Source organism: Salminus brasiliensis, chromosome 18 (genome assembly GCF_030463535.1).
Source record: "Salminus brasiliensis chromosome 18, fSalBra1.hap2, whole genome shotgun sequence".
Taxonomy (NCBI): Eukaryota; Metazoa; Chordata; class Actinopteri; order Characiformes; family Bryconidae; genus Salminus; species Salminus brasiliensis.
Genome location: NC_132895.1, coordinates 11,938,730 through 11,966,283, shown reverse-complemented (window position 1 = coordinate 11,966,283; position 27,554 = coordinate 11,938,730). Strand labels below are relative to the sequence as shown.

General features: G+C 42.8%; 1 protein-coding gene across 1 annotated transcript in view; it reads right to left on the bottom strand.

The window, feature by feature from the left end:
• Positions 1-14,946, bottom strand: part of rimbp2a (RIMS binding protein 2a) — a 68,134-nt gene extending 53,188 nt beyond the window's left edge. Inside the window, exon 1 of the mRNA XM_072661351.1 lies at positions 14,807-14,946. The gene's annotated coding sequence lies outside the window, so the exon portion shown is untranslated. The remainder of the gene's footprint in view (positions 1-14,806) is intronic.
• Positions 14,947-27,554: the final 12,608 nt, after the last annotated feature.

Below are 27,554 nucleotides of genomic sequence, written 5' to 3'. Positions count from 1 at the left end.
AATAGCTGCCATATTTAATAGTGCTCTGAAATGAGATTAAGGATCCATTTTAGTTTTAGAAAGTTGTTAAAAGTATTCAAACGCCCATTTAAAAGCATACAATCACAGATTCAATCAGAGCACACATTTAGTTCGTAAGCAGCTGGGCTTCAGCCAGGGACACCTGTACCCCAACAATTAAGTGTATTAAATTGTGAGTCTAAACAATAGTTGAAACCCATATTGTTGTGCACTTTGAGCAATGTGGGATATATGCCCAACATATTGTTTTTAATAAACCAAATGATCATCATTAATGTGCAATATCCTACTGAATCAATGACAAACACTGCCTTATTCACCATTTGTGTTGGACACAGATTGAGTTTGCCCTTTATCTTTAACCCATCCATGCAGGGAACACGCACAAACACACACAGTGTGGACAGTGAGCACACATGCCCAGAGCGATGGGTAGCTATTGCTGTTCGGCCCTGGGAGCCAAGAGGGTTAAGAGCCTTGCGCAAGGACCCAACAGTGGTAGCTTGCCGAGCCAAGGTACAGAACCCACAAGCCTGTCATCAGTAGCCCGGTGCTCTAAGTGAGCCACCGCTGAGCCAGTGAGCAACCCTGCAGTGGTGCCTACAGCATTTCTATGAAAACACTGTCATTTTATGATTTGATGATGTATTTACCCTTTTTTCCTTCAATAACCCAAGAATAAATAAAAATATGAGTCACAACAGGGGAAAAGGTAGCGCTCATTATTGATTAATATTGAATTATTACTTTTATGTTATTTGTACATTGCCTTGAGTAATCGAGCCACCTGAGGCCTTGGTGTCTGAGGCCCCCTGAAGCCGTTTCAGCCTGCAGTACTATAGAGGGTTAATACTTGGAAAACGTGTTAACGCTGTTAAGCTAATTAGCGTTGTTAATAATTTACCTCTTCAACCTGTCATTAAGACGTCAAACTTTGACAGTGCTAGTTGTTGTTATGTAATACATAGATACATAGATATGTATAGGTGTGTGCATGTGAGCGCGCCCGCTCATGATGAATGTTTTAAAGCAGTCATGCAGAGCACTAAGGGCACTTGGGACAGAGGCAGAGAGGGAACAGCTGGAAGCTCCAGACAAGTGGCATGGAAATAACAAGCATTTCATCTGTGTCAACATGTTCTTCAGCAGAGGCTCCACCAAATTGGGTTGTTTTTCACCCAGACAAGCCTTCGCGCTGAAAAAGACAATGCAACTGCAGCCATCCCAGATTACAGCGCGAAAGCCAATCATGTACTGGATATTAAAAGCAGGCTCAGTTTGCTGATCTGTGAGGGACGCTGACTGCAGACGTTCACTCGTGGCCGGCTGGCTAAATGACGGTAATGCATCTGGTGTGTTTGGGGGGGGGATGTGGGGGGAGTCAATGCGGAATGCCTTGCATGTGTGTGACAAGGGGGGGAGGGTAGCTCGGGGGTTGCTATAGAAACCCACTCGTCCAGGTAGAAATTGTAGCCATGAGAACGAGCGGGTTGGCTGGTGCTCAGTTTACGGGCCGCAGTTAAACGAAGCTCACTAGGGGATGACCTTTCTGCTTGGACAAGATTCAGATGGACGAGAAGTATTGGTGTAAATAACACACACAACATGCCAAACTAAACTCTCTCTCTCTCTCTCTTTTTTTCTCCGTCTACCTCTGTGTCTCTCTGCCAAAGGAATAGTAATCACACACAGGCTGCGGAACAGATTTTTTATGCCAGGAATCAGTGCACCCTTCCTCACATACACCCCCACTAGCAACAACTACACACAATGCCTAAATCCATGTTTGTCAAAGTAGAATTTGGAGACCAACAGGGTTTTGTGATGTATAGCAAGGGGGTGTGCATTTTTTCACCAGTATAAACTTACACAAGAGCCAAAAGAAACGTGATATATGCCACGAAGTAGCTGCGCTCATTACTCTGTAAATCAGCTAAAATCAACTCAATTTCACATGCAGGGGTGAACAGAACAGTAACCGCAGACTTTCTACAGCAGGGCCTGAGGGAGAACAGCCTGCTTTAGAAATGGAGTGGAAAACTGCAGGGCGTTACCGTGAAAATCAGGACTCTCAGATTGTACATGACCGTTAGAACCACTGGTCAAAAGAGACCTTACCACTGTTATACTACACTTACACATACATCACTTCAGTTTTAGCCTTCCTCAGTTCCTTTAGCTATACTCAGTACTTCCAGCCTTGCTTTGTAAGTCTTAGTTGTACTCTATACCGCAAGCAACACTATGGATGTTTTAGCCATTGCTAATTTCCAGTACACAGTGCAAACCACAGCTGCTTTTTTAGCTTAATTCTGATATTTTCTGAATATGTTCTGTACTTTATGCTATACTTTAACTTTTATAGCTACACTCATCACTGAAGATTCTAACAAACAAGGTCAAGAAGCTAAACAAGCTAAACAAGCTAAACCCCAGTGGTATTTTAGTAGTATGTTAGCATTAAGCTTTTGCCAATGCACTCAAACAATGTTTGTCCATTGTAGACCAACCCTTTCACAAGTACAGTTCCACCAGTGAGACTTGCTTGGGCTGGTTATCGGTTGGTGGGGTCCAACCTGTAGGATTCGAAAGTTCAGCGTGGAAAGTTCAGCTCAAATCCATCCACTAATTTGTCCTCCTACAACATATAGTGCATCCTTAAATGCTTCAGTTCTACCAGGAAAGCCCTAACCAATGGTTAGAGTTTGCTTGGCTGTATCTGTATCTGTAATTTTCTACTGTATTTAAATTCAAGAACTTAACCCTTTTGTTATTCACCAAAATTGAGTAATCAAAAAAAGACAAGCAGTGCAATCCTGCAGAGTTAAAATTCAAACATGATTATATCAAATAAAAATAGCTAAATGACTTAATTACCAGACAGGCCTGTTTTTAACCAGAAATTAGATATACTAGAAATGATTAAGCCTTTTTTAAGCCTAGAAGGCTCTGAAGATTCTCCACTGGGCCTTGGTTTTATGCATTAATAGGCTAGTTAAAGTCCTTTAGCCCCACTCCCTCTGTGTAATCACCCATGGTCTGGGTTTGAGGTGTCCTGTTTCAATAGATAGCATCTTTACAACAGCCTGTTGTAGATGCATTTGTGCATGAGATAAAATCTTTTTCTGCATTTGTAGCATTCAGCAGCTGCCCAATAACTTCCATTATACGCTAGTGCTGAGTCAGCAGATTTTCAGTTGTTTTCTCAGTCCGAAAAAATGGGCTGAAATTACTGTCCATGGTAACTGGTATAGTAGCCACAGCAGCTAGAGAGCAAGCTGGAGTATTCCTTTAAATGTGTGTGAATGTGTCTCACAAAAAAGCACAAGGGAGTCTGTGACAGAACCAGTGTGTGTGTGTGTGTGTGTGTGTGTGTGTGTGTGTGTGTGTGTGCACAAGTTTAAGTGTTCCCGCAGCATCGTCTTGATCTACTCAGGAACATTAAGATTAGTCAGAGCCGTCTCTTCTTCCACATTAGAAGTGTTTTAGCTGTAATCTCCGGAGAGGGAGACCACAGGGAGACAGGCTGGGATTTCAAAATAGAAGCGTAGCACGCCTGCCTGGAACCAGTCACATCTGAGCCGGCTGCAGCTCAGCGGAGGAGAGAGGGAGGAGAAGCAAAAGAGGAGAGAGGAGGAGGTGGAACGAGGGAGATCCATAAAGCAGCTACTATTAACTGTGGCTTCTCCACTGTCTGAAAGCTCACTCGCCCACATGCAAAAGAAAGAGAAAGAGAGAGAGAGAGAGAGAGAGAGAGAGAGAGAGAGAGAGAGAGAGAGAGAGGCGCAGAGGGACAGAAGTGAACCCACTCGCCCGAGCTGGTGTAGAGTCTAGGAGTTCCAGCTGTCACGCCCTTCTCTCTCTCTCTCTCTCTCTCTCTGTCTCCTGCTCTGTCACTCTTTCATTCTCCCTTGTTTTCTCTCCTTTCACTTTCTAACTCGATCTCTCTCCCTCGTTCTTTTTCCTTCGTCTCTCTCTGTCTTTCTCTTTTTTTTATCTTTATCAGCCTCTCTCTCTCTCTCTCTCTCTCTCTCTCTCTATTTCTCTCTCTCTCTCCTCCATTTTCCCTCTTTAAATCTGCTCTGTCTCTCTACCCTCTCTCGCCTTCTTCTTCTCTGTCCTCTCACTCTTTCCTTCTTCCTCTCTCTACCCCTCTTCCTCTCTTTCCTCTCAGTCTTCTGTACTTCCTCTCTCTACCTCTTTTCTCACTATTTAATTCTCCCTCTCTCTACGCCTTTTTCTCTCTCTCTTTGCTTTCATTCCTCCTCTTGCTACCTCACTCTCCTCTCACACCTTCATTCTTCCTCTCCCTGTCCCTTCCTCTCTTTCCTCTCACTCTTTCACTCTTCCTCTCTCTACCCCTCTTTCTCTTGTTAATCTCTCTACCTCTCTTGCTCGTATCTACTTTCTCTCTCTGTCTCTTTCCCTCTCTATCTCGCTCTGTCATTCTTTCAATCCCTCTCTCATGTCCACCCTTATCTGTCTCTTCCTTTTTGCAACTCTGTCCCTTGTCTCTTTCTACCTTTCACTCTCTTTCTCTCTCCCTCACTCTTTCTCTTCAACTCTGTCTCCCTTCTACCGCTCTTTCCTCTCTCTCTTTCTCTCCTTCCGCTCCACTCTGCCTTTCTTTCTTCCTTTGCCTCTCTATTTCCCATTCTCTATCTCTCTCCATCACTTTATCTCTCCATCTTTTGTCTCCTTTTTTCACCCCCTTCCTCCTCTTTTCCAACCCATCTCTCCTTTCTCCCCCAGCCCGTCTGTACAGCTGTTTATAGCTGAAGCCTGATTGCTCTGATCTCCTGCGTGTTCTGTATGAACACCACTGTGTTCAGTCCCACTAACACAGTGATGGATTTGTTCACGATTCTCCATCTCGTCTCTTCTATCCATCTGCTGCAGCTCTGCTTTTATGGCGCTGTAAATCTTCGCCTTTGTCTTTGTGAAGACACATCTGCCTGTTTACATCACTAAGGCGCGCTGCTTTAGAGGTGCAGGGATGCTGTCTGCTCTCCTCCACAGCCAGGGCCGTCTAGTAAATCGATCTGACAAAACCATGAGCGTTGAGGATGCTGTTAGCAGGGGATTATGGTACATTCAATTCAGCCCACTGCCCACTGTTCTAAGGAAGGAAAGGAACAGACTAGAATAGAAGAGCGAGAACGTTATGGGGCAGCATGGAGAACACGGTTCTTTTTTTTGGTTAACGTCAAGGTGTCAAAGAAGTGTGGAACAACTTGACAGACCCCTCCAGCGTTTGATGTATTATCAAGCGTGATTGCTGCCAAATGTTAGATTTACTGTAACACTGCATAACTGTTATAGTAACATATTTTGGTGCCAATGGAGAGGCTTTTCTTGTCTTTTCATGCAAATGTGAAACACACTCTTAGAAATAATGGAGCTACACTGGCTTCTGTATGTGATGCCAGGAACAACCATTTTTGTAAAAGCGATGTGTGTGGAGAATTGGGCTGCAATAAACAAACTACTAATTTGATGGTCGAATAATCTGTCGATTACTGAAATGAATCATCGATTATTTGGATTATGAATCGCAGTTGCTAAATAACCCTTATGTAGTTATCAGCTTTAACATTTATCTTGAGGTTGTTTTATATTTTTGTTAAATAACAATGAAGACAAAAGATGAACAACATTCAAAGAAATCCCTGTTTTAATCAACTTTCCTGCAAATATTAAATATGAATTAAATAAAAAAAAATACAAATTACAAACCAGGGCTGTGCAGCTTGCAGCGTAACAAGCAAGTTGACTGGCTCTTTTTGTTGAAGGGCAGGACTTTATCCGTAACCATCAAGCTGATTTGCTCTCTTTGTTAGAAGACAGGACTTTACGTGTAAACAGACTCCATGTTGAACGCTGCGAAAAGTCCAGAGCGTATTTCAACCAGTGACCGTTCTAATTTATAATGTCTGCGGGTTGACTTACTCACTCAGCCCGTGTCCATATGAGACTCCCACGCCTCACACTAATAGAACTCCCTCCACTCACGCCCCAGAGTGATGGTGCTGTAGATGTGTGGCTGGGTTGGTTTATGACTCTTGTAAGAGTTTTTTTATACACATGCTTTGTGGATGTGACAGACAGCTGCTGTCTGTATGTTTTCACTGCAGCTCTGCAGAGTCCAGATTGAGGAAATTATTACTGTAAAAGGCCATGGTCAGATTAAAAACATTGGCGTGAACCGCCCTGAACTGTTCCTAACCGTTAGCCCAAGAAACACACACCATTACTTTACCCAGTACCCTCGTACCCCAGCCTACTAAGTTAGTTTCCAACTAATTTCTTAGCCGATTTTAATCAAGTAAGTCGAATAGTCGTTGCAACTCTAGTACCTTTTAAAGGTTTCAAAGGTTCTCCAGCAATTGAAAGGTTCTTCACACGTACATGTATTTTGTAAAAATGGTTCATATGGTTCTTCTATGTCTTTGTTACAAAGCCTGTGTAGCACCTTCCTTTTTAAGAGCGCAGGTACAGAGGCAGCAAACATAGAGCAATACAAAAAATGCCTCATGCCTCTCTCAAGCATCTGATCCCTCAGTGAGAGCATATGGATACAGCTTAAGAAGACGGATGCACTCACTCAAGTGGGATTCCTCTGTAACCATGACAACCAAACAGATGCGATAAAGAGTCTCGGATCACAAACTGTAAATCAGGAGCCAAGCAGTCTGACACAAGACAAGAAAGGGATCACTGACTAATAAGACACACGTGCACCTATGCTTTAGAGCTGAATTGGACAGCAGGACATCAGGATATCAAAGTGACCAGGCAAACTGTGTCCAATAGGCTACTGAAACAGGTGAGGAGAGTAAGCTGAATCATGCATGTTTTTTTTAATAGCATAGTAAGATAGCAACCTCAGCCTTCTCTTCCCATCCTCTGCCTCGTAACTAAAAAGAGAGAGAGAGGGAGAGAGGCAAACACATAAAGAAAGAGAGAGAGACAGAGAGACTGAGAGCCTCCAGGCTGCACACATGCCGCCAGTGCACAGTCCCTTCTGCAGAAACAGATACTGAAATCCTCAGAGGCTGACTGCAGGCAGAGCAGCTATGATAAGGACAGAAAGACAGCAAGCTGGAGAACAGAGAAATATTTACCGTATCAGTTTCTCACTTTCACAGCATCCAGCGTCCAGCCTGATGACGAGAATATTCCTTAGCCTTTCTCTTCCCCTTCCTCTCTCTCTCTCTCTGTCCTCTTTCTGCTTCTGCTGCTTCCTCTGGGTGTGGAAATGTCAGGCAGCAGCAGCAGCAGTCTGCACTGGGCCTGCGTATCTCTCTCTCTCTCTCTCTCTTGCTCTAAATGCACACCAGGCGTGCTGCAGAAGACACAGTACGGAGCTCCCCCCACCGTGCACTATGGCATCCTCCACCTACCTCCTAGAGTGGCTAAGTGTGTGTGTTTGTGAGTTTGTGCTTGTATTTGTGTATTTCCAGGACAAACCCTCCTCACTGTTGGACAACCAGAGTAAACCGGACCAAAAATAGCTCTTTTATGTTTACATTATGTTCATGTTACATTTCCATTTAAACTCTGTTTCATTTACTGTTGGGCTTAGATCATTTTTTGCACATATGGGGCATGTTGTACAAATATGCAGTAACATATAGGTAGTAGCATAAATGTAATACATATGGGGTCTATTGTTATTGCGTGTAGACAGTTTACATATACAGTGCCAGTCAAACGTTTGGACACACCTGGATGGATGTCTGATGATGATCATCTTAAAAACGTTTGATCCAAATGCTAGGGTGATATTTATATTCAACCTTGTGGGGACACAAGGATGTCCATCATAGTGAGGCTTAGGCTGTAAGTTGAGCTGAAAGGAGATGATCTGGTCATATAGGCTATTAATAAGGCTATTTATTGGTCTTGCTAAAGGAGTACATGTGTATGTATTAATGTACATTAGCATACTGTAGCTGCAAGGTTTGAAAGGTATTTCCACCCTCACACATTCACACTGCCACGGTCCTACAACCTAGGCCTACTTGAACCCCCACTACCTCCCCCACCACCCATTCACAAAATTCTAAATACAGTTGATACCATTGTGTCTCCAGTGTCCTCTCTTTTTAATCTAACAATATGCCCACCCTACAGTGAAATCAGCACACATTCAACCAGGTGTCCAAACATTTGACTGATAGAATATATCGGACATATTATTGCTCATTGGTAGTTACACATATGAAATACATATAGGGTATATTTTTTATTACATGCAGGTAGATACACAAAAAATACATATGGGACATGTTATTACATATAGAGAGCTACATGTAAACATGGGGGACATCTTATAGCATATTGGTAATTACACATATATAATAACATATGGGACATTTTATGACATATAGAAAAATATACATTTTTAATACATATGGTGACACTATTATTATATATTGGTACATTTGGGACATATTGGCAATTCCAAATATAATAACATATGGGATATTACTACATGTAGATAGCTATACATTAAAAACATATGGGGCATAATAGTATTGCATAGTTAAGCACATACATAGAGGCATATTTTTACTAATATAACTAATATATAAATAATACATAATATATAATAACATATATAACCCTGTGTCTTGATTTGTAATGACAAACCTGCGTGTGTGTGTGTGAGCAACAAAAAAAAAGTAGGGGGTTGCTCAGGAGGGCGGTGCTCCTGAAGCTGTGACCCCTTCTGTCCTGTGCCCAAACCAGCACAGCTAACTAGGTGGCTAATTAGTAAAGAGTCTGATTAATGCTGCTCACACAAACACACACGCACACACACATACAGAGCAAGGCAGGATGCCTGCGTGCTAAAGAGGAAAAGAGCCATTCCTTTCTATCCCTTGTCTTGTTGCGTTTTTAGCTTCCTCTCTGGAAGCGTCTGTTCCAGTAGCGAGAAAATATGCGCGAGAGGGGGAATCCCACACACATCTGAGAAAGCCTGCAGTATGACCTACTCTGCCAAGCACTATCTGTGCATGACTAGGTGTAAAATGATGCCGTATGGGGTTTTCGTCCAGCTGCATTGCTGAAACGTATCCACGGCGGGATGTGTAATGGACATGAAATATGATAGATCAGAGGGTCTATAGTGACTGTGAAAATGCTACAGCTCTTGATATCCAAGTGATAGTGGATAACTGCTCATGGAGAAATAATCTGCTAGAGAACCGAGATGTCAAACATGTCTACTGTGGGGAGAATAGTGAAGTAATTAACAGGCCTTGTGCTTAGGGCCTCAAGATCGTCACCATGTAAAAGTCTAAATTCCTTCTTGGCCTGCACAAGTTCTTGAAGAATGAGGAATCAAGGATGAAGAATTGAGGCCCTGCGTGATTGTGAGTGTTTTCAGTGTGAACTGAGCCTGTCCCAAACTATGCACTATGCATTGTATAGCACAATTAGCATTCACCATTTGTACTGCCTTGCTATGCACTCCGCCAGCACGCGCCTGTTTGGAGATTGGCTATTCTTCTGGGACACTTTATTCACCCTCAGCTTTGGGAAACCTTTTACTTTGGCAACTAAAAAGGAATCTCGACCTTCAATGTCATACTCAGGGAGAGTGAGTGAATTCACAAGCTGGTATGAATATTAATTTTAGGTTTTCGTTTACAGCAGCTGATTCATTCTCATTTGGCAAGAGGCTTGTAGAAATCAATTCTGGAAATGGCTTTCTAGAGCAACTGAGGTCACCCTATAATTCCTAGTGGCTATTCAGGCCTTTAATATACGACCCCTTCATACTGTCATGGGCTTTGACGCATTACCCTTGAGACTCTGCCTTCAAATTTACCTTAGAAGAGGAACGGCTTGGAAAAGTCTCTAGGAATGAACACCAGTTACCAGAATACCTTGACATATCAATAGCAAACATTAATGCAGTCTTTTTTTACTGCACCACAAAGTTACCAACAAAAACACATCAGCCATACAGAAGAAACATGAGTTTGTATAATTGCTTGCCTTGGTTCATGAACGTATCAATCAAGAAAGCAGAGGGTCAAATGAGATACTGTCAGGCTTTTTGAAGCTCTCAGACAGGGAGTTGGAATAGAGCTGCCCCCCCCCCCACCCCCCGCTTTAAATGTCTCTTCCAGTCGATGCAATGGAGAGGATAATAGAGTTATAGGAGCAATATGGGCCAGCTGGAAGAACACTGAGTCTAATTCGGAGGCTAATTTTATTAGGAGAGATGGCAACCCTGGCAAGGACCACGCGTGCTCAAATAACCCCTTTCGCCTCCATGCCACTAGTATCCACGCCCTGCTCCGCAGCGCTCTCCTGAATCCTCCGCTGAAATGTACATTGGCTTTGCTAATTAAGTAGACTGCGCCTCTCTCGCCACCGTTATTAGTCTCTATTAATTATCAGCTATTGTCATTACACTCATGACTGTTATTATCCTCAAACCAATTACCGCGCGGAAAAGGCTCCTCCATGTCCCATAATTCCGCAGCGTTAGTATTGCCATGGCGACGGTGTGGGCAGGTCCTGAGCATCGGCAGGAGCGTGACACTTCCTCCAGAGACAGAAGGTCACTCACCACCACAGGTCGATTCTCTGCGCTGTCTGTCATGGCAGGTCGCCTGGCAACCGGCCACGGGACTCACGCAACAGACGCTGTCACAAACCATCCGTCTAGCTCAACCCAGGAACACATGACTCACAATTGACTCATGACTGTGTGGCTTATGAACGAGGGTGTTTGATCAACTAGAGGCTGGACACAAGCCAGTCTGCGAGTCCTCTGTTTTCCACTCTCTGTATCTGAGACTGTGTTTCAAATCCTGCATTGGTTGGAGGTGCAACGGGACTTTCACTGCACCGGGGACGGTAGGGCGGTGCGCACATTTCCAGAGCTATTCAAACTTTAATGTTAAAACATTGTCAAATGTACACACTTCTTAAGTCACATGACATTCCCATCATATTTGCATGCACCATGCATCACGCAAAGGGTACTCAGAGCCAGGCCCATGCACCTACTGTACATTGGCCTATGTAATAATAATAATACAGCTTCCAGTGAATAATTGATGTCATTTCTACATCCAGAAACACTGGAGCATGCCAGTCTAGGTTTTAATTGGTAGTCAACATAGCCCATAATCTGTGACACAGTTAAAGCCCTACAAATAAGCTAATATTCAGCTCTGGTCTTCTGTTCCTTCTCATAATTACTCAGCGTTATCTTTGCTGTTCTTGTGTAATGGAAGTTAAGTCAGGTCAGATTTCATTGTCATCCCTTCTTATGTGCAGAGTGAGGAACCAAATATAGCTCCTGGAACAGTGCTACAATTGACTGTTCACAAAATAAAGACTGACATGCCCTGACAGGCTTTTTACATGCGGAGGAACTTCCTTTCAGAACAGTGTCACAATATCGACAGTGCCCAGTGTCGACTAAATGCTCCTGCGCATGGCTCCATTTTGCCTGCTTCTTGTCTTATTTCTTCTTCTGTTTTGTGTCAATTATCATTGTTTTGAGTGCTCAATAATTATATTACACCCTCTACGTGTAGACTTGATGAGAAAAGGACACAAAGAACTTAGTAAATCTAGTGGAAGGCCAAAAATAGTTCAATTTTCACATGAAATCAGCTGAAGTTTTGATGACAGTTAATCAAACGTTGTTTAGTAATTCTAGATTGAGATCACCCTACCCTGCTGAAAAAAACAGCCTGGCCAGCTCAAGCTAAATGCTGTAAATGACCATTTACATTTACAGCATTTAGCTGATGCTCTTATCCAGAGCAACTTACAAGGTTACTCGTATTACAAAGGTGGGCCAATGTAGTGTTAGGCATCTTGCCCATTGTAGTGCAGCACAGTCACCCAGACCTGGAATTAAACCCCAGTTTCCCACATGGTATAACAGGTCAGTGGCATATAGTGGTGTCATCTGTTGCGCCACACCAAACACAGATTAGCTCATGCAAGACCAGAATCACCTAGCTAATTGACCAGCAAGACCAGCAAGACCAAGCTGGTTGACCAACATAACTTGCATGACTAAGCTGGTCGCCTATCATGACCAGTATCACTAAGCTGGACGACCAGCATGATCAGCAGGACTAAGCTGGTTGACCAGCACGGCCAAGTATGACCAGAATCAAAAGCAACATACTCTATGCTGGTCGGGATGGTCAATCAGCTAGCTTATCAGCATAGAACATGTTTTCACCTGGAAAACCAGCTCCCAACCAGCTTGACCATCGAAACCAGCTAGCAACAAAAGCTGGTCCTGAGCTGGATGTTTTATGACTCACTCTAAAGCTACTGTCCACTGGTGGCACTGTTTTGCCAAATACACACAACCCAGCCTGCCATGTACTGAATTTAAAGAACTGAGGAAACAGCAGCAGCACTATTACATTCATGCTGCTTTTCACTATTTTCTCTGAAATTATAAAAAATGAATTAATGGACGAAAAGTCCTGCAGAAACAGTAAGAACCTCACAATCTACTATGGTTAAGCTTAGAGTTAGGATTGCGATAGTGGTTCGGTTAAGTTTAGGTGAAGTAATAGTGTAGTAGAATAAGTTTGGGTTAGGTTGAGGTGTCTGTTCAGGTTATAAAACTACACAGGTTAGAGTAAGGGTTAGTTTGAGTTTAGGTCATGGTTAGAATTAGGTTTTGGTGTAGTAGATCAAGTTTGGGTTAGATTGAGGTGTAGGCTCAGGTATTAACTTCTCTGTTCCAATTATTTGATTTCTGCATGTATAGCTTGCGTTGGTAATAAAATCGATTAGGTAGCTAAGTAAGCTTTTGTTAATTGATCAGAGGGCTGCACAGTGTTGATATTTGCAATCAAAAGCTTTGTGTGCAAGCACTACAAATATAATCTTGTGCTGTGAGCTGAAAGTTTACCGAATGTAGCAAGAGGGAGACTTTACAGTAAGCTTTACAATAAGCTATGAAAACACCAAGGACAAGACAAAAGCTCCGAAGAACAGAGAGTAAGATAGAGAGAAAAATGCAGCAGCAGTGTATTTGGAAGACAGGGTGTGCACAGTAAAGCTCTGCCTCAGTTTGTGCATGTCAAATCTCTTTACAGCAAAAAACAATCTGCAGTGACAGGATACTGTGACAACAGGCACCCCTATGGTCAGTCAGTTTTCCATTACCCATCTGCCATTCCTCACTACGGGGATGGTTGTCAGGGCAACAATAGATCCACTGTCGTGCCACTTGGGACCATAGAAAACCTTGAAAGACCTCCTCCACCCTTTTTTGAGTTCTTCTCCATTCTCTTAAACCCAGAGAACACTGACCTGATGTTTTCCATCAAACACCAGCGCATCGTAATGTAAGGATGATATGCTGTATACGCTAATCAGCCATAACTGTAGCACTACTGACAGGTGAAGTGATAAACAATGATTATCTTTATCTACAGTGGCATCTGTCAAGGGGTGGATATATTAGGCAGCAAGTGAACAGTTAGTTCTTAAAGGTGATGGTGTGTTAAAAGCAGGAAAAATGAGCCAGCAAAAGAATCTGAAACTCTGACTAGAACCAAACTGTGATGGCTAGACGACTGGGTCAGGACATCTCCAAAACATCAGGCAGGTCTTGTGGGGTTTTTTTTCTGGTATGCAGCGGTCAGTACCTACCCAAAGGAAAGTGGTCCAGATACCACAGGACGCCTTCAGAGGTCTTGTGGAGTCCATGCCTGTTGTGGCGGCACAAGGGGGGCCCACTCATTAATAGGCAGGTGATACTAATGTTGTGGTTGATCTGTGTATGTGTATGAGTGTTGGAGTCCTCAGTCACACTGGTTCCCGTTAACAGATGCTCCTATATCGGCGTTCTTTGAGTGTTTTAACCATCACAGCAGCATAAAAACACACAACCATGTTCATACAGCAGGACAGTGTGTTTACAATTCATTGGCCAGGTATTGTCATGTGTATTCCAATATTTGCATTGAGCTTGTGGCCTAAAAGTGACTGCCAGAGTTAAGGCCAGAGCGCTGTGAGCAGGCATTTGACAACAAGCAGCACCTTCCTGATGTTGGAAGTGGTCTCTAAAATGTCCAGAAAAAGAACTGTCAAGCCAAATGAACCAAAACGGTTGAAGAAAAGAGAACATCCTAGATTCTCTATCAGCAGTACACAGGTTCAGGACAGCATACTTGCATGTCTGGTCTGTGTGATCTGGCATTCACAAAGTCAGAGTTTGTTGGACGATGTGGTGTTAGTGTGCTCTGGGCTTTTTAGGTCTGCAGTACCAAATATCACTGGGACAGCCACAGACGAGCTGCTTCCTGGCCCATTGCTTCTTCTGTTTTGTGTAAACCATCATTATATTGAGTGCTCAATAATGATCTTATGCTCCCTTGTGTAGAATTTAAAAGATGCAAAATTTTAGTTTAGAACAAAAAAAGTTCTGTAGTCGAATTACATCTTGATAAAACCCTTGATTGATTATTAGCAACCCTACATTAAACTACATGGAAGACTGGTTACAAACAGCTCTACGGTTCAGCACATGAGTGCTGTTTGTCTAGTCTGTGTGCTCTGGCATTCAGAATGTCAGCGTTTGTTGGACAATGCTGGGTCAGTGTGCTCTGGGCTTTTCAGGTCTGCAGTCCAAAGCCCTGTACCAACTATCACTCAATTCCAAAACCCCACAGTCCCACAGCCACAGACGAGCTGTAGACGGACCAAGTTATATAATCCACCCAACTGGCCGGACCAGCACAACACAAGACGTGAAGAACTGCAAACTCACCAGAGATCTGTAGTGCTGCTTCTGCTGTCTTAAAGCAGCCACCTCTAGCTTCAGGGCTCGGTTCTTCTCCTCAAGTAGGCGGAAACGGTTCACATTGTGAGCCGAATGTGTGGACAGGTGCAGGGGAAGAACATCGTGCTTCAGCTGAGGGGAAAGATGGAAGAAAAAAGGGGGGGAATGTATTCAGTACAGAGGATGTGAAGCAGAAGCGCATCAATAAACTAAATAAACATGTTCCTATAAGAGGCACGACCGGTAGGCACAGAGCCATTCAAGGAGCTCCAGAAAGGTTGGGGGAGGGCGGGGCACTCATAAAACAACTTGTAGGATAAAAAAGAGAACAGCAGCAATCAGGCAAAAATCAATGCTCAGGGTTCTTTATGTTTTTTTTTGCTAACACATAAGGCTTAACACATGCAGGGCCAGATCCACCGTAGCAAGCGCTTGCTGCTGTGTCCTGATGGCTGCCAGCACTGCGGTACTGCCAGAAATACCAGCGTGGGAGTGCTGTAATCAAACTGAAGCTGTGAGCTGAGCTTTGGGAGTGTTGCGCTGGCAAACCAGTCCGTCTTTACACCCATGTCCATTACTGATCATTTATTCATGACTACTATCCAGTCGTGTCAAACGCTGCCAGGAGGCCTTCACAAAGGGAGCTCTCACGCCTTTCAACTTCTTTTTTAATAGAGCACAGAGAGAGAGAGATCTGTGAGAAACAAGACACACACTATCAAAAACAAACAGAGATAGCATCTACCAGTCTCTTCTAACTGAGCCTAATTGGTCCATGCAAGTCAGATCTAGTTTAGGAAAGTTGAGGTGTCTCCAGATTTATCTTAATAGTGGTTCACAAACTATCCAAGTAGCAAACTCTGTCAAACTTCTGTATTCTTCAAAACTACAGATTCTCCAGTTGGGATGCTGGATTTTCTACTTATTACTTTGGAGTTCCAAGTAGGAAATTTCAACTGTAAATTTCAACAGTTCACAACGTACAGGACTTAAAAGATCTACCACTAACATATTGGTGCCAGATACCACAGGACGCCTTCAGAGGTCTTGTGGAGTCCATGCCTGTTGTGGCGGCACAAGGGGGGCCCACTCATTAATAGGCAGGTGATACTAATGTTGTGGTTGATCTGTGTATGTGTATGAGTGTTGGAGTCCTCAGTCACACTGGTTCCCGTTAACAGATGCTCCTATATCGGCGTTCTTTGAGTGTTTTAACCATCACAGCAGCATAAAAACCCACAAACATGTTCATACAGCAGGACAGTGTGTTTACAATTCATTGGCCAGGTATTGTCATGTGTATTCCAATATTTGCATTGAGCTTGTGGCCTAAAAGTGACTGCCAGAGTTAAGGCCAGAGCGCTGTGAGCAGGCATTTGACAACAAGCAGCACCTTCCTGATGTTGGAAGTGGTCTCTAAAATGTCCAGAAAAAGAACTGTCAAGCCAAATGAACCAAAACAATTGAAGAAAAGAGAACATCCTAGATATATCTCTAGGATATATCTCTACTCTTGAGCCTTGACTGTATGCCTATCAATTCTTGGCCCATACAGAGATGGGAAAATAGTTATAAAGAGTTGTTATTGTTGAATGCTGGATCCACTGACCCAAATGTTACTTTCCTGAGCCTGGAGCCCTCCCATGCCAGCTGCCGGAGTGACTGTACTTCATGGCTCTGAGGCCTCTTAGGCTAAAAAGGACTTATCCCCCTCTCATAGGGACTTAGCTATTGAGGCCAGCTAAGAGACTTTACAATTTGGTTTGGGAAGTTTTTTCCCTGCTGGCTGAGGAACTACGTGTGTGTGTGCCTGTATGTGTGTGTGTGTGTGTGTTGTGCTTGTTTTTGTTTAATGTTGATTATTCTTCTGTTTATTACTGATGTGGAGCTTCCTTGGATTCACAAAAGGCTTTATATAATTATTACTAATCATTATTATTATAATTCTTACTGAATTCACACTGTTCCTTACTGTTACTGGTTGGCACTCTCCTTCAGGCAGTTAATGTGTTTTGTGGCCAAGTCTGTTATTGAAATAAAGTTCAAGTGTTTTTGTCTTTATTGTCACTTCAGTCTTCTGCTGCTCCCACAGTCAGGACTACTGCCTGCCTCATCATATCAAAACAACACTAATTTTCACATTTGACAACATTTAGAAAGTGGATAGCTGTGCGATATACAGCAGATGTCAAGTACAACACAGATGCTCCGCTCATCAGCGGTGAATATGTCTTGCTGACAGGACTGTTTGTTTTTTGCATGCTTTGTTCTGATGTAAATAATTAATAAACATGAATCAATAGTAGATAATCAAGAATTGATTGATGACTTGTTGTATGTTGTATCTGATCTAGGTGAACTAGTTAGTAGCAGTAAAATAAATCAAGTACAAATAGCATTTTAAGAGTTAAACATCTACAAATGGCCAGAGAATTGACCTATTTGAGCACACCTCCTCTACTAGAACTGGTCAAATTCAGTATGGACAGCAGTACAGGTCTATTTAAATTGGTTTATTTTACAGTTTATTTTACATTGCTTTCTGTTCATCCAAAAAGAGCACGTACACAATTGTCTACCAATCAGAGAACTGATTCGACTGATTTGTTCTTTATTAAAATATCACCTGTAGTCCAGAGACAGCCGTGTACAGGTGGCCAAGGCACCTATTAGACAAATAAGGACCCCTTAACACCGCAGAAGCACAGGAATCTCAGTTTTAGAATAGTGTTGAGAAGTAGCAGCACAGTGCTGGTTGTGAGCTCATCATCTGAGGAAGGCTGACTCAAGGGAGCGCAACTGCCTGCTCCCATTAGCTTCCCCTTCACAGGAGATGTCTCTTACACTTCTCTCTTCAGCCCTTTGACCACACTTATGTTATCCAGCAGTGTACTGAGAATGCTACCATAAGATTATCAGTGTTCAAATAGGACGTGAGGGTTTATCTCATAATTACATGAAAAGAAGTTGTGATTAGTAATCAGAGCCATGGTTCTGTTTCAAATCCAGGCTAAGGTCAGGTGTGGCTGCTTAAAAAGCTGATTTCAACTTTAGCCAGGCCCTTCAAGCTCCAGCAAAGCTAAATGTAAGATCTAGGCTTAGACAAAGGCACCTGTAGTCCTCCACTTGGACAGCGTTGCTCGCTACGCTCTCCCGCCGAGCTTGACCTCATTCCCTGCATTTTGTTTCTGTCATCCTTCTCCAAACATGTCTTTTCCTTTTGTCCATTTCAAATTCATTACTGTTCAAAACGGAGATCCACTGCAGGAAGTCCACGTGTAATTACATACTAAAGCCTGTTGCAGAAGAACATGCAGGCCTTGGGGCCTGAAACTGAGATATACACGGCTGTCCGTTTATAAGGTAAACAAATAGCATTTTAAGGGTTAAACATTTACAAATGGCCAGAGCATGGACCTGACTGTATACCCTTTTACTGCTTTTTCATATAGAACTGGTTCATTCAGTGTCGAATTCAGTGAATGCAGTGTCAACGACAGTACAGTTTTATTCCAAAAGGCTTATTTTACAGTTTCTCAATGTAGTTCTCCCATTAGCTATTTTACCATATACTGTAGATGCATCTCAAATTAGGACTGGGGGACATGCTAAAAATCCTATATCACAATATTTCAACACTTTTTTCACAATATGTATCATATGTAATCACAGACTAAATACATCAGTAGCAACAGAGTCTTAATAATTACTATTCAGATACTCTCCCATTCTGAATACAGTGATATTTATTCATCATCTGCAGCACTTTCTCCAATTAAACCAGTCAAATCACTTATTAATCAATTCAGATTTTTTTGCTCAGATACAGCTGTATCTACCTGTAATGTAAACGAATCTGTCCCTGAAGCAGCAGGCATGCACACATTTATGCACGTTGCCTTTGCTGCCAACAGTGTTAAACACATTTGTACAAACAAAAAGACACATGAAATCCAACCTGACAGTTCACAATTATGCTGAAAGCTCACAAATCAGATATGTATCCGATCTAGAACCACATTTGAAGGAGACTTAAATCTAATTTGAAAAGATCTGATTTGGCATGTCCACACAGCCCTGAACTAATCAGATCTGCATCACATTAAGGCAAAAACTCTGATTCGAGTCACTTCAGCCTGGTAATGTGGACATAGCTAGAAATACATTTTGGGAGGCCTGTGAAAAATGAAGTAATCCACCTTGGTAAACCAGGATACAGGTTTCCAATGTCCAGTAAAGCACTGCCAACACCAGTCTATGACTTTAACAGGTGCCACAGAGACATGTTTTGACCACAGATGGAGCTTTAAATGCAAACACTGGAGTGATAAAGATAAAGAACTACAGGCTCAGGACAACGGTTGCTAAGCAGTGATTGGAAGGCTAAGAAGATAAGATGGAGCTTTGGATTGGGCATTGGAGTATATATACATATATATATATATATATATATATATATATATATATATATATATGCATGGTATAATGCATGTTATATACACAGGCATATCAGAATATTATGACCACCTACCCACCCTTTGAAGTCTATTCTCTGCACACCTTCACTACAACATCTGGGTATGGGAGTGGTCCACCACCGACATTATATATGGTCAGTGGTGGTCCTACGGTGGTCTGATATATCATGCAGAAGCAAACAGGCCACAATCAGTAACTGTGAACCTACAATCAGTGTAGGCAGAAGGTAGTAGTGCCTAATAAACTGGTTACAAATTGCAAATAAGGTATTTTTGTGCTCCATATTGGCGCCAGTCTATTTCTGCCCCAGACTCACAGCACTGAATAGACAACAGATTGGCTTCCTCGTGGACTGATGTGTGTGTATGTGTGTCTGAGGATCTTGCAAGAATCTTACATAATCCCGGCAAACACAGTGCTGCACATTACTACGAACAGTCACAAGGCTGTGTGTCTGTCAGCCTTCCAGCTGGCAGTCATGCTACGCTACATCACCACAGACAGCCAGTCAAACTGCCACCCCACCAACCGGCAAAAAGGCCTGGGAGCCGGCCAACGAAGCTGCTGGATCGCGCAGCCAATCGCACAGCTCAAGACGTCCATCGACTAATAATTCAACCAGTTAAGAGCAACTGGGAAAGCCATACAGCCATTTAGGTGTAAGCTAATCGATCACACAATCAGTCAATGAGGAACTCAGATGCTAGCTCACTGCCTTGGAGGCTTACAGAGCCAATATCATAAAAAAAATATTTTCATTGTCTGTTTTTAATTGATAGTATGTAAACATTATTATAATTATTATAAGTTTCACTCTTCGGACCATACAGTCTATATGTGGGATTCAAACACTTAAATCGCCGACGGGCCGAAAGTTTTATCACAGCCTTTAATTACTAAAGAATACCCCCACCAGTTTGCAAAGAAGTTCCCGTAAACTACAAAATGATTCAACCACAAAAACAGCTTATTATGGAAAAAAAATAACATTTAGATAAATCACATTTCCCTGCCTATTAAAACTCCAGCAGTTCACACAACATTATAAGGAAGTTATAAGTTCCCAGGCTTGACTGCTTTTTGATTCATGCAGAATACAAGGAATCTAATCAGAACACATTTCATTTACAGATTATTTGCATACTGTATTTCTCAAAGGTCCACTTAAATTTAAGTGATATTAAGAGGTTGGAAAATGGTCAGTGTACAAACACTACCCTGATTAGTGCACAAACCCAAAAGTACTTCATAAACTTCATAATTGGGCAGAAATCAGTAAGTAAAATACAAGAAAAATATGGGATAAATAGGATATGGGCCTTTAAAGAGTACATTCAGTACAGTATCTGCAGTGTCTCCCGTTCTTTTAGCATGTTAGAAAAATGCAGGTTAGGTGGATTGATAAGGAGAGTTTGGAGGTGGGGCTTAGTGAGACATAAAGCAGCCAATCAGAGACTTTTCTGCTTCAGATGTCGCCACTGCGACCAGTGGGAGCATTAACATTTAGACTATAGGCAAAAATCCTCACTTTTTAATTGTCAATTGTGGCAGAGTTGCTGCCATAAAGAGAGAGAGAGAGAGAGAGAGAGAGAGAGTGTGTGTGTGTGTGTGTGTGTGTGTGTGTGTGTGTGTGTGTGAAAATATTAAAACACGAAAAAAAAATGGTTGAGAGTACACTTTAAAGCAGCATTACGTGAAAATCTGTATTTCTTGCTCCTGGGTTCCCCCTGCAGTCTGGAACTGTAGTCCACGCTTTTAAGACACTCCTAAAAGCCACACTTTACAGTGCATTTTTCAGGACTTTTGAGAGATACAGAACAGGCATCTAAAGGGAAAGAAGCATCTGGACTGAGGCGGTAGAGTAATATTACAAGATATTACTCTTATAAGACTGCACTAAAGTTACATACAGCAGTTAGCAGCGTGCTGAGCCTGGTGTAGCAACAACAGCTACGCTATTACAGTCCCTATTACAGTCAGTGAAGCATTACAGTGATTTGGAAGGTGTTGTTTTAAGGTAAAAATGCTACATAGTGCTGCTTTAAAGGAATACGCCCATGTATTTGGATTTAATCTCCATCTGTTGCATCTGTGGCAGAAAGTCGATTACAGCAGCCAAAAACGTTTTGCCATTTTCTTGTACATAGAGAATAGCAGAAAACACCACAAAGCACCAATAATAGAATCCAACGAGAGAGAGGCTGCTTCAGCATCTGCCCATTAGCTTCCATTGTAACCGCATTTCAAGTAAACTGGTTTTTGGTTCTTTTACTAAGAGTGGGAAAACAGACGGGAATGATTGTGGTTGATCTGTGGTAATCGAGCGTATGCTACAAACGCAACAGATTGAGAGTAGACTGAAAACTGGAGGACTATTTCTTTAACTGTTGGCTCGTTGAACTAAGTGCAGACTTGTCACTCCTGCTGGGTGTTTGCCACCCTGAAAACAGAGAGACTGCAGTAACTGTGAAACATGGCTTCGGCCCACTAACACACACACACACACATACACACACACACACACACAATGTGTTACACGCCAGTCTTGATTATAGCACCTGGACAGCCAAGCATGACCTTGAGCACTTGAGCAAAAATGTTGCCCGAAGTGCTAGTTGGCTGCCCACCGCTCTGGGTGTGTGTGTGTACTCACTGCCCCTAACACATGTGTGTGTGTGAGTGTGTGTTCACTACCAGATGGGTTAAATGTGGAGGACACATTTCGCTGTACAGTGTACAGTGACAAATACGTGCACCTTTATCTCTCACATTAGCTCTCTCACTCACATTGATTCTCTCTCTCTCTTTTTTCTCTCTTGCTGTTGCTCTCTTGCTCTTTCTCTCTGTATCCCCCCCCCCCCCACACACACACACACACACACACACACACAGAGCTCCTGCTGGGGAGTGAATTAGCCTAGCATTTTTCTTCAGATAGAAACAGTTCATATTCATCAGCCTAAGCCAGTGGGCAAAAGCCACATACACTCTGCATCTGAATCAAGCACGGTCCTGGAGTCAAGTGTGAGTGTGTGTGTGTGTGTGTGTGCGTGTGCCAGAAGCTAAGGAGGGGCACGCACACGTCATCGCAACAGCTCAGCATCACACACACACACATTAGCACTGCAACAGCCAGCACCTCATTCACATTCAAGCACATGCTCGCCTCCTCCGCATTCTAATCGTGCAAATAGCATTGCCAGAAAGAGAGAGAGAGAGTGTGTGTGCATGTGTGTGTGTGTGCATGTGTGTGAGCACATATATGTGCTGTACTTTACCTCTAAGGCAGCAGCTTCCCCTCTTCCCTTCTTCTTTTATCTTCTCACACCATCACATCACCAGCTGCCAGGACTGTGGCAATGACGACACGTCTGTGTAGTATGTGTGCTAGCGTGTGTGTGTGTGTGTGTGTGTGCTCCCAGCCCACTGCTGCAGCTAAGTCTTACAGCTGGAGAATAGTCAGCGACAGCGTGAGAGCATCTCTAGGCTGGGAGAGCCGAAGCATGGAATTACTCACTCACTCACTCTCTCACTCCCCTCCCTTCTTTCTCCTGCACATACACACACACACACACATACATACACACTCACCCCGGCACATGCGCATGCTCACGGCCTCTCTCTGTCTGCCTCATATTCTATGCACACACATGCCCCCTCCCCATCTCTCGCCCTACACACACACACATTCACACACTCACACTCAGGCTGGAAGCACTGGAGTGTGCAAGCACTCATATCACTGATGAGTAAATGTTGTCTTTGCTCAGACCTTTTCTGAACTGTACTGTTTCAGCATTTGACCGTCCTTCTACTGTACACCCAACGCAGCGTTCAGTGAAGCCCTAGGACACAAAAAGTCACGTTCATCATCTCTCCTTGTCTTATTCCCTTTTCTCCTTCACCTATCCCCCTCTTCTCTATCTTCCCTCTAGTCAGTGTGGCCCTCAGGGCCTTATAGACTTTCAGACAAGGCCTAATGATTTATGCCAATTAAAGCAAAAATAAATGTCTAATTTTAGCTTATTTTTATTCAACAGAATCAGGTTTGTATTTAAAGCAGCATTGTGCAGCATTTTTATCATAACATAGCAGCTTCAAATCTTTGTGGTGCTCCACTGACTTAAAAGTGAGGAATAGCGCCTCTATCGTTACCACTCCAGGGCGGAACACTGCTAACTGCACTATGTAGAGTTCATCTTCAATGCTCCTAAATTCAGCCATGTCACTCCACTGCTGCACTCTCCTCACTGGCTTCCTGTAGCTGCATCCCGCATCAGATTCAAAACCCTGACGCTGGCCTACAAAGCCAAGACTGGACCAGCTCCTCTGTATTTGATGGCAATGGTCAAAAGTCAATCCGCACCAAGAGACCTTCGAGCCTCAAGTACGGCTCGGCTCGACCCGCCATCCCTCTAACTCCACGGAACACAAGCGTCCAGCCTTTTTTCTGTCCTTCACCAAAGTGGTGGAACGAACTTCCCCTGGGTGTCCGAACGGCCGAGTCGCTCGCTGTCTTCAAACGCAGACTGAAGACCCACCTCTTCTGAGAATACTTGGGCGAATAGCAGAGTGGTCTTCTTACTGACTTGTGCTTAGTAGAGTCTAAGCTTAGAGTTATCTTTAAATTATTAGTCTATTCAAACTAGCTGAGGTTTTTCTCAAGTAAATAGCAAAGCCCTTTTGTAAGTCGCTCTGGATAAGAGCATCTGCTACATGCCTTAAATGTAAATATAATGTAACTTTTGCGAAGCAAGCAAGACCACGCTTGTGAGAACTGGGTAATGCTGTGTAACCCAAGTCATATTTGTGTAAAAACCACCTCCAGTCCTCATGCTTCTTTCCATTTCAGTGACGGTTCTGTATCCCTCAGCTTGTCCAGAAGTATGCATGTGTAAAGCGTGTCCTTTAGGGTGTCTCAAAGCATGAATTACACTTCCAGACTCTAGGGGGAGCCCAGCAGCAAGAAATACCAATTCACGCACAACAGTACTAAGCTGTGTTTAAAACTGTGCCCTATTCACTATCCCCTAAATCCTGGTCACTGCATAGGGCACTATTACAGGGAACAGAATTTGACCAGGTAGTGAACGATTTTGGACAACTTGTGGTGTTCACTGCTGCAGCGCATTAGCAGTCAGAACGCCGGCCTTTCTCAGAGAAGGTGGGTGTGAATCTTCAAACCAAACAACACTATGAATTATGGGTATTCCATTTCCGCTAGAGTACACTACTTATTGTGGTGCATTTTAGGATTGTTATAGTGCACTGAAAATTCAGCCCTGCGTTTTCCGACACAAATGATGGAAGTAGTGCACTATATAGTGAATAGGGCACAGTTTTGGACAGAGCTATAGTGTTTATTTTACATTAATTGGGTTTTGGTTTGGTTACATTTGTTAGGACTCCACAAGCAGAGCTGAAGGACTCTATGTTTTAGAGTAATGAGGGATACATGACAACATATACTCTCTCCGTGCAATGTGCAGTTAGCAATCTAACAAGATTGTAGCTGAGTTAGCTTTTAGCCTAGTACCTGCATGCTTCTCTGGGTTTGTCTTTCTCAAGTCTTACCGGAAGAAAATAAGCTGATTTGCAGACACTAGAGAAAAGAGATGGTGAAACCTAGCATCAACTAGATTCCCGTTTGCTTCACTGGCTTTTACTCAAGTTTGAGCTCCCCTTCTGCGAACGCTGCCACAGAAAAGCCATGCTCACAAAGCCTGGTTAGTGTAGCAACAAGTATTTCTCTAACTAACAGAGTCTGGAGTTAAGGTGCTACTCTCCAGTGTTACAAGTACAAGTGTGTTCCACAATGTTCTCTCAAAGTGGTCTTTTGTAAGTGTCATTTTATCGCTTTGCCACTTACACACATTTTACTATGTTGGATATTGCTGGTATTGAAGGAGAAAGCAACCGTTTTTGAGGTTCACCAAATTACTTATGACTGTAATAATCCAAGAATCCCCCTGAATTTAGCGATATTCTAATTCCCCTTTTAAACTTTTAATCCCCCCTTTTTAACAAACCTGTGGTGGAATAACCATAACTTTCAGCATAGCTCTATTTAACACTGACTCATGGTCCTAAATTATACTCTAGTGGTAATCACTAGTGAGTAGTCTACCAACTCAGTCGAGTTTACCAGAAAGTTTGTTAACAATCAGAGAACATGCAGTTCAGCTATAGAACCCTAGAAAAGTATGGTCTGTGATTATTAATGAGAACCAAAAAGGGAATGAAAGCAGATCTGCTTCCACCTGGCTGCACCAATGACCATGTACAGTATGCATATAGGCACACTCACACATGCTGTATACAATCTGTATGTGATATCATTGAGTCACACTCAATCAGACCACTGAACCCCAGAGCACTGCTAGTGTTTATCACTTTATCAGTGCATCAGAGATTTGAATGGCCACAGTGGTATTAAGAGGGATTACTTAGACAGGGCGGCAGGTACGACCGGGCCATTAGTCGCTCTTTGTGCTAGAAAAAAAAAGGAAAAAGATACTGCAGGGAACATTACAATCTCCTCTTTTCTGTTGCCTGGCAACCCCAGCAGCTCCTATAGTGCCACCACCCCTCCCACCCATCCCACCCCACCATACGCACACACGCACACCCACACGCTCACACACCTCCCTGCTCCTCTCCTCCACTGGGGCACTCCTCTACAAATACATCAGTTTAAGATGCAATGTTAATTCTCAGGGGATGCGACCGGGTCCACAATATACCCAGCCATGTCCTGATTGGATGAAACACTGCAACCGAACCTGCTGAACCCCCAACCACCCCCAGCCCCCACCACCACCACCCACTCACACTCCCTACTCCGCATCAGCCAGCCGTTGTTTCGTCACAGAACGGAGCCCCACCTTTCATTGGATGGCACAGAGACTCAACCTAGGGGGTGGCACTTTCATTGGTAGGTGATGCTTTCCTGGCTGTGAGCTGAATCTTAACAAGAATGCTGGCGCCACCTTCTGCTCAAAGGTTATATTACAACATGAAAAATGAGTGTTAACAGCAGATCCTTTTAGTGCTGTAAGTTGTGAGGTAGGGTGTCTGTAAATTGCATTAATGAGCTTGTTGATCCCATTGACCTGTTGTCCTGTCTTGGGCCACTTTTGGTAGGTTCTGACCGCTCCATACTAGAAACACTTGACAAGACCTGCCTGATGTTTTGGAGTCATCTAGCCATCACAATTTGGCTTTTGTCTCCTTCAGGAACGGACTATTTACTTGCTGCCTAACATATCCATCTTGACTGATGCCACTGTAGATGAAAATAATCAATGTTTTTCACTTTACCACTTTGCTTAATGTTATGGCTGATCAACACAAGTCTTCCTAAATAAAAGTTTAAAAAACTATTGGTTAACACAAGCTGTGATCAAAATCACATGATTAAGGGTATACATTTCTAGAATATGTTTGTTCATCAACAGATGTTGGGATATAATGTAGATATGTTCTATATTTGTTAATTTAATGAAATGGTTTGTTTTTTAAAAGTGGGGCAGTATGATTTGCTAAGGTGGGCAGTTGCTAAGGTGACAAAGTATGTCAGTCAGGCAACATTGTGTAGAAGGGCATGAATTGTGCTAAAGGCTTTTAGTGTTTTGATAAATTATAGTGTCTTCCTAATTAATTGTCGCTGTCATGCAAAAACTTCTCAAGTTCTCAAAAACAACACATTTGCAGGAGAACATCTTAACTTTCAAAGAAAGCCACAGCATGGTTTTTGTATGACAGTGACAACATGCATCAAACCTATTGTAACATGTAACATCATCGCCTATAGTTTTTGTAAAAGCAATAACACTGAAAGTGGTAAAATTACTACACATGAATTGTACAATAGGCATATGCAATACTGCCCTGAAAAATGTTCATTAAATGAACCGATGTGATTTTAACATTGACTTTTTACTGTCCTACATTTGAAAAAGCAGGTCATCTGGACAACTTGGCACTAAGAGTACTGATACAACTTTTTATACTCATTATTATGAGTGTCATATCTGAATTTTCTCTTTCAGATTCATTGGGACAAATCCTGAGGATTTCAATATGGTACATTGTGTGGATTTAATGTGTTGGCTTGATCTCAATATATTCGATAAGTCTGAAATGCAAAACATCTCCCCCCTTATATTCGATTTCTCTTTGCAGTATTATCACTTTAAACCTTATGGGAGAGATAAAAGGGAGGAAAATGAATGGCTGCATGGGTGGGAGAGTGATT